Source organism: Olea europaea, chromosome 20 (assembly GCF_002742605.1).
Source record: "Olea europaea var. sylvestris chromosome 20, O_europaea_v1, whole genome shotgun sequence".
Lineage (NCBI taxonomy): Eukaryota > Viridiplantae > Streptophyta > Magnoliopsida > Lamiales > Oleaceae > Olea > Olea europaea.
The window spans coordinates 19,177,183-19,186,036 of record NC_036256.1 but is presented as its reverse complement, the minus strand read 5'-3'; the positions used below and the strand labels follow the sequence as shown (position 1 = coordinate 19,186,036).

At 35.3% G+C, this 8,854-nt stretch overlaps 1 non-coding gene across 1 annotated transcript; it reads right to left on the bottom strand.

Annotated features, from left to right (window-relative positions):
- Positions 1-574: 574 nt before the first annotated feature.
- TRNAT-GGU lies at positions 575-646 on the bottom strand. Its single transcript has one exon. It is a non-coding gene; the product is annotated as a tRNA-Thr (tRNA).
- Positions 647-8,854: the final 8,208 nt, after the last annotated feature.

The following is an 8,854-nucleotide window of genomic DNA, read 5'->3' as shown; positions in this document are numbered from 1 at the left end:
AACCAAGCCAGCTTTTAGATGAAAGAAATGAGGCCTTTGAAAGTAGAAATACCTTTAGAAACGATTTTAAATAATATGGAATGAAGTACGGGGAAGCCCATAGCTCTATCCAGCCCCTCAATTCAATCCGATTGAATTGAATAAGGGGCTGTTCCTTAGCTCCTCCCCCCGAGGGGGACAGGAGGGGGGAAAGCTTTTAGGGCTGCTCTCCGGGTCTCGGACATTCTTGAATGTACGAGACTCGGGAAGCTCTTCCTTTGTCCTTTCTCCTATATCTAACTAAAATTGAAAAAATCTCCAAAGCATCCAGAGTTCCTACTGGGAGTTGTATTAGTATGGAGCCACCGTCAGTCAAGTATAGCAAGGCAGGGTTGCCAGGCCTTGCCGCTCATAATATGCATAGCGGTCTCCTCCCGAGTACCTGGGGAACCAAGAGCAAACGTGCTCCGCTTTGTATTTCAGGGCTTATTTACCCCCTCGTAGCTACTTTATCCAGTTAGTTGCTTTTTTATTCCAAATAAAAAAATTTCTCTATTTTCTGAATACTACGGCTACACTTTTATGAAAAAACCAAAGCCCCTTATCGGATTTGAACCGATGACTTACGCCTTACCATGGCGTTACTCTACCATTGAGTTAAAAGGGCTTATTTGAGGCCAAATTCCTTTTTGTTTTTTAGCGGAAGAGCTTCAATAATTTCTCGTGCTTTGTTCTTGTCTATCTCAAGAAATCCTAAAAAATTCTCAGCCACGATTGAATGGATTTTCATTTGGCGGATGCTGATCCGGAATGGACATTGACCATGAATTCTTTAAGATAAGAGGAGATTGATTTGGAAACCATTTCATTTCTTTCGAGATGCGAAGAAGATTCCTAGTCTGTCTAACTTTTGCTTTTGTAATAGTTACCACGGACTCTCCTCCCCTCAGCCATACATATCTTTTTTTCTCTTTATTTTGCTTTTGGCCATTTTTGTTAGGCATTGAACCCCACCCCCATTTTTCACCTTGAATTGGTCAAAGCCAAAAATATGATGAATAGAAGGAAAGGAGATCAGAAAGATACGCGAACGACTTGACTATAGTATAGGTCGGATGTTTTCGTGAGCAGTAAGCAGCAGATCTCCCCTTATTTTGGGAAAGCTGGCGGCCGCGTGTGAATTCTTTCAAGGCAAGGGGCGGCCTGATTCGACATCTCTTTATCTTAATGTGTTGGATGATTGAGACGTGGATATTCTGCTCGTGAGCGTAATGGCATAAGCCACAGATAGAAGTTTCATCATTGGAGTAAAAATGTTGATTAAGCTCCTCTTTTTAGGAAACTTGACCAATGAGATTTCTTTTTTGTCAAAGAAAGAAAAGAAAGATTCTCAAAATTAGTAGTGGCGGCGAAGAGAAAAGTGGGGATTCGGACACACCTTTCCTTTCGTCACTACGACTTGGTTTCGAAAGAAGGCTTTCACTCGACCAAAGCCCCTAGCTTCTAACTTCATTCATTCGAAAGGTCAATCATAGCTGGAATTTAAGAGCAAATCCTGAAGAAGGCGAGAGCTAGCTTAGGGGGCCGCCCCCTCCTAAAGCCAATCGGATTGAATTGAGGGGCTGGATAGAGCTATGGGCTTCCCCATACTCCATTCCATAGGATGGAATGCGGGGAAGGATGAAGTGGTACTGGCCCTTCCTCAATTCATACTGAATTGCAGGCCAGGGAGAATCGGTACCGAGCCTGACTCCATTCTATCGGATAGAATGGTCGGCTCGGGGAGCTCCTTATAGAACTCAGAAGACCGAAGGAACTCTAGAGCTACTAAAGGATAACTCCGGACTCAATCGTTCGTGCGCCCCACCCGAGGCTCACTCTCTGCCTGTTCTTGTCTCACTCTTTGAGCTGCTTTCTAATTATAGCTCTCCCTCCCACTTTTTGGGCTCACGGGAGAGCTTCATGTTCGGCAGCTCAGAGTGAGGTCCGCTCCTTCACTCCTACTACTATAATCCGGTAAGTCGTTACTCTAGTATTCACATGGACTGTCTTCATGAACAAAATGTAATTCAAGCACTAATTCATCCAATATGATATACATTTAATTATTAAAAAAATAAAAAAGAAAAAAGAAAAAAGCATGTGATCTAGTTTGACCCTCCCATGCACCAGGCTTAAGGCCTATTACGTGGTTTTGAAAAGTCAAAGGCAATTTTTGAGATTAAAATTTTTGGAACCATTTCAATAATTTTCTGAAGGTCATTAGTCTACTTAGAATAACACCTAGCTTTTTAGTGAAAGTTATCTTAGGGTGTAGGGTATCTTCCTCAAAAAACACTTCTACAGAAAGTAACAAAAAAGCATCACCAATAGTCCTACAAGATAGAAATTTGGCACAAACGAGGCCTAACAAAGCCCTGTGACAAAAAGAGCCAATATGGCATATATTTTTTACACCTTAACTTCACATAAAAGCCACGTAGGTTGGTAGAAATAAACCATATGCTTCTCCATGCCCCGATGCCATTGGAATATTTCAAATCGTGATCTTTACTCTAAGATGTTTCATGTCATCCCTTATGATATTTGCATTGTTAACGGGCGAGTTCAACTCCTGCCTCGCCTCGCCTTTCCCGAACAACCCTTGTCTTATTGAATCTAATGAACCAGGGTCTTTTAACATTTTTTTCCAAAATTCTTTGGTGGTTTTAGTTTACCCACATTTCTTAAAGCAGTGTCAGATAAGTATAAGATGATTGAGGTATGATCAAGTTCATCGGGTTTGTCTTTTTGTTCTTTTAAAAAATCAGCTGGGAAATTATTATCAATGGCTTTTGAAACTTTTTTTTGGACCAAAATACCATTTATCTTTTGTTGCTAGATTGAAAAATCACATTTTTTCGTTAAAAATCCCCAAATCGAAGTTGGGAGTTGTCATTTTCATGAATCAATCAAAAAATGTGCAAACCACACAAAGTAGTCCTAAAGTCATAGATAATATACTCTGTTCTAAATTCATAAGGTTTCGTAAGACTTGCGGTCATAGATCAAGGGAATGTTTGAACGGGTAAGGTCTCGATATTCTAATGGAATTAATGACGCAATGGAATTGACAATGCAGGAAAAATAGATATGTCTAATCAAAAGAAATTTCACGATAATTATAGTACAAAGAACGATAAGCTATTTATCAAAGAATAGGTACTCAACCATAACAATTAAGAGCAAGTAATTCGAATTTTTAGCACAAGCAATGTTACATGTTCACGATAACCACAATCATATTGCCACCACACACAGTGATACGCAAATGCTAAAATTAAACGAGATAACCTAATTTGCTAGAGTAAACCTATCTAAGTCCATAAATTACAAAAGATGGGAATTTGCCGCTTTACGGCCACCACTATTAGCCCTAAAGGTTCAGCAAATATACCGATGCGATCCGCCATGAATGCATATTGATATCTAAGGGCAAAATTTGTTGACGTGGTTGACTTCCGTCTATGTTTTGCTTATAACAAACAAGATTTAATTTTGGTTCTAACAAACCTACTTTTAAATCATGATAGTTGAAATCAAATCGACCATCGCATCAAAATGAAGATTCATGCATAGGACAAGATAAATGCACTCATGAAGAACGAAACGAATGTCAATGTCAAGAGGAATCAAGATCGAAGTCATAAACTTTGATGATCGAGCATATTGAAGAAAACTATATTAGAACTCTTGAATTTATATGTAAAGGTATAACATTTTAATATTTAGCAAAGAATTCTCGGGAGCACAAAATAAAATCATTCAAGACAAAATGTATATATTTTTTTTTGAGCTACTGGACGGTCCGGTGGTGTACCGGACGATCCGGTAAAAGTCTTTGCCCAATGGTCAAAATTTTTAACATTCTGACAACTATCTCACCAACGGCTAGTGGCCTTGTCCGGTACATACCGGATGGTCCAGTGCGCTTGTCCGGTGGGGCAGACTCTTGACCGTTAGGAGGATCTTTGAGAGATATAAATATCACTTTCTCTTCACTATTCAATTCAACTGTTCATGAGCATTAAGTGAAGTATTTTATTGATTCTCTCAACCTTATTTTTCACTCTTTTAAAAGATCAAATCATTCATTTATCAAAAAAAAATTTGAGTGATCAAAAGTTGAAAAATCATTTATCTCAACTAAAGTTTTTCAATCAAAACACTTGAGCTACCTTCTTTACTATCAATTAAAGTGTTTACTTGCTTCTTTCTTATATTCAAACTAAGTCTATATCATTTATTAAGAGAGAAGTTTTTTTTCACTTATAATTTCAATTCTCTTATTTTTGGATTGTGGGTCGTGTTGAGGTCCTCGGAAATCTCAACGGTGTAAAAGGATTGGTACTCCTTGATTGTAAGTCACCGAAAGCTTTGTAAAGGTTGGATTGCACCATAAGTCAATCAAATATAGTGAAAAGGACCTTGCTCATGACGGAGAGTTTGGTAACGGGAGACGTAGATCGTGATTGGATCAACCTCCTTATTACATCGTTTGCACTCTCTTTTCCCTTCCTCACATTACTTTTATGTTATCTTGTTTATTCATAGTTATTTGCTTAAATTTGCATTAATTTTTGAAAAAGTATCAAATAACCAATTCACCCCCCTCTTGGTTAGTTGTTCTTGGGCTTTCAATTGATATTAGAGCTTGATACTCTTTTTTTTTTTTTTTTTTTTTTGAAATTCTACAATCTTGAGTAATGGCTAACCAAGTTTTTCAAAATAGTGAGGGGCACTCTACAGACCGGCCTCCTTTCTTTGATGGTACACATTAAAACTATTGGAAGGCTAGGATGATTCTATATGTTCAATCTATTGATTACAATATTTGGGAAGTTATAGAATATGGTCCATATGCTCCCACTAAGACTATTAAAGTGGATGGTAGGCTGGATCAAACTCTTCCCAAATCTAGTGAAGAATACGATGATGAAGATAAGATAAAACTATCATTAAATGCCAAGGCTAAAAATCTGCTTTATTGTGCACTTGACAGAAATGAATTTAGTCGAATTAGTACGTGTGATTCGGCATATGATATTTGGCATGCTCTTGAAATTACTCATGTTAGCACAAGTAAAGTTAAGGAAACAAAGATAAATATGTTAGTTAAAGAATTTGAAAATTTCTTTATGAAACAAAATGAGCCTATTGTTGACATGATTACTCGTTTTACCGATATTGTAAATGGTCTTAAAGGATTTGATCGTAAAGTTACTAACGGTGAACTTGTGAGTAAAATGCTTAGGTCCTTATCGGAGGAATGGAGTCCATTGAGGATGTTGATCAAGAATACTAAGAATGTAAATACATATCCTTTGGAAGAGCTATATGGCGCATTAATGAGAAAACGAGAAAAAGCAAGGAGGAATCAGAGGAGCCTCCTAAACTACAAATTGCATTAAAATCAACAATTGAAGAAGGAACATCAAATGAAAATATAAGCGATGAAGAACTTGATGATTTGGTCATTCTTGTCAAAAAATGGAGAGGTTTTCGCAATAATCGAAGATTCCAAAAGAAAGAAGAAAAAGGGGAAGATAGGAACAAAAAGATTGTTTGCTATAATTGTGACAAGTCTGGTCATAAGAGAACCGAGTGTCCAAACAAAAAGAAAAATTTCAAGAAAAAGACACCCCAAGCCACATGGGTTGATAGCGACAACGAAGAACAAAATGAGAATGATAGCCTAGATGAAATGGCAAATATGTGCTTCATGGCAATCAAAGACGAGGTATGTTCTTATGATGAGTTTTCAATTTCTTATAATGAAATGCTTGAAAATTTTAAAAAACTCGCTTGAAATCACGCTATTCTTAAAAAGAAAAACTCTATTTTGAAAGAAGAAATTAAAAAAATCTCCGAAAAGCAAAAAGAGAGTATTGATCATGACCTTTTGAAAAAAGAAAACATTTCTTTGAAAGAAAAGATTAATGATTCAACACAAATTATCTATAAGTTTACCGAATGGAAGAAATATTTTGATTTAATGCGCTGTAGTCAAAAGTGTATTTTTTATAAAGAAGGAATTGGATACAACCCTTCTCTAAAACAAAAATCACTCAAAAATATCTTTGTTAAGGCTTCAAATATTTCATGTAGTTTTTGTAATAAAAGTGGACATATTGCTTTTAATTGTGTAACTAAAAAGAAATTATTCTTTGAAAACAAATACAAGTGGATACAATAATCCACAAAAACTAACAATCAAGGACTCAAATTTGTGTGGGTACCAAAAGTCAAAACTTAATTTGTCTTTGTAGGTACCAAAGAAAATAAAAAGTAAATGGTTCTTGAATAGTGGATGCTCGAAGCACATGACCGGAGACCGATCGTTATTATCAAACTTTCAAGAGAAGGATGGAGGTCATGTGACCTTTGGAGATAATGCCAAAGGTGAAATAATCGGCATTGGAAACATTGGTAACCACTCATCCCCCTCTATCGAAAATGTTTTACTTGTTGATAATCTTAAACATAATTTACTAAGCATTAGTCAATTATGTGACAAAGGTTATAACATAAAATTCGATTCTTCCAAATGCCTTATTAAGGATGCTACATCGAAAGAGGTGATTTTTATAGGAGCCGAAATAAAGATGTTTATATTATAAACATTGAATTGGAAAATAATGAAAAATGTTTACTTATCTTGAAAGAAGAATCGTGGTTATGGCATAGAAGACTTGGACATGTAAACATGGATCTTCTTTCAAAATTTCTAAAAAAATGTTTTGTAAAAAGTTTATCGAGTTTGAAATTTGAAAAAGACAAAATTTGTGATGCTTGTCAATTTGGAAAACAAGTAAAAAGTTCTTTCAAACCAAAACTTTATACTTCAACCACAAAACCATTACAACTTCTCCATATAGATCTTTTTGGCCCTTCTAGGACGGCTAGCGTAGGAGGTAAACATTATACTTTTGTTATTCTCGATGATTTTTCAAGATTTACTTGGGTTATATTTTTAAGCTTAAAAGAAGAAGCTTTGAAAACTTTTAAACATTTTTCAAGAAAGTTGAAAATGAAAAAGGATATTCTATTTCAACTATTAGAAGTGACCATGGTGGAGAATTTGATAATGTTGGGTTTGATGAGTTTTGTAAAGAACATGGATATGAACATAATTTTTGGGCTCCTAGAACTCCTCAACAAAATGGTGTAGTAGAAAAGAAGAATCGTATATTGCAAGAAATGGCTCGAACTATGTTAAATGAAAATAACTTATCTAAATATTTTTGGGCCGAAGCCGTTAATACTGCTTGCTACATCTTCAATAGAGTATTAGTAAGCAAAAGAAAAACTAAAACTACTTATGAACTTTGGAAAAATAGAACTCCAAATATCAGTTATTTCAAAGTTTTTGGATGTAAATATTTTATTTTGAATACAAAAGGCAATTTGGGGAAATTCGACTCCAAATCCGATGTTGGAATTTTCTTAAGATATTCATCCACTAGCAAAGTATATATAGTTTTTAACAAACGAACTCTAGTCGTTGAAGAATCCATGCATGTTACTTTTGACGAAACTAACTCATTTGATCGAGAGAAAGGTAGTGACGACGATATAGGTTTGGAATCTCCTTTCGAACAAATGAAAATTCAAGACCAAAATAAAGAGGCACCTAAAGGAGACATAGAAAAGTCAAATGCTCAAGAAAATGAAACAAGACAAACTGGAGAACAAAGTGATCCCTCGTTACCAAAAGAATGGAGGTTTGTTCTAGCTCATCCCAAAGAACTAATAATTGGCGATCCATCAAAAGGTATCACTACTAGAACCTCTTACAAAAATCATTTTGGTAGTTGTGCATTTATTTCTCAAATCGAACCTAAAAATTTCAAAGAAGCCGAGTTTGATGAGTTTTGGATTCTAGCGATGTAAGAAGAATTAAATCAATTTGAAGAAACCATGTTTGGGACTTAATCCCTAGACCAAACAATCAAACCGTTATTGGAACAAAATGGGTTTTTAGAAATAAAAGAGATGAAAATGGAATAATTGTGCGTCACAAGACTAGATTAGTGGCCCAAGGTTATAATCAAGAAGAAGGTATCGATTTTGAAGAAACATTTGCACCCGTAGTAAGATTAGAATCCATCCGTATGCTTCTTGCATTTGCATGTTACAAAGATTTTACACTTTATCAAATGGTTATTAAAAGTGTTTTTTAAAAGGTTTCATTCAAGAAGAAGTTTTTGTTGAGCAACCTCCCGATTTTAAAAATCACAAGTATCCGGATCATGTATTTAAATTTCAAAAAGCTCTTTACGGTTTGAAACAAGCTCCTAGAGTTTGGTACGAACGATTGAGCAAATTTCTTCTCTCAAATGATTTTTCGATTGGAAAAGTGGATACTATACTTTTTATAAAAACTAATAAAGATGATATGCTTATTGTTCAAATTTATGTTGATGATATTATTTTTGGCGCTACAAATATACATCTTTGTGAAGAATTTTCAAAATGCATGAGTAGAGAATTTGAAATGAGCATGATGGGTGAGTTAAAAAAATTTCTTGGCCTTCAAATTAAACAAATGAAAGAAGGAATTTTCATAAATCAAAATAAATACATATTAGACATGCTTAAGAAATTTGACATGCATGACATGAAGCCTATGAACACACCTATGAGCACATCATTAAAACTTGATAAGGATGAACAAGGTACATCCGTGGACGTCACAAAATATCGAGGTATGATCGGATCTCTTCTTTATTTAACTGCTAGTAGGCCCGATATTGTGTTTAGTGTTTGTCTATGTGCTTGCTTTCAATCTAATCCTAAAGAATCACACTTAAAGGCCGTAAAAAGAATTTTTCGT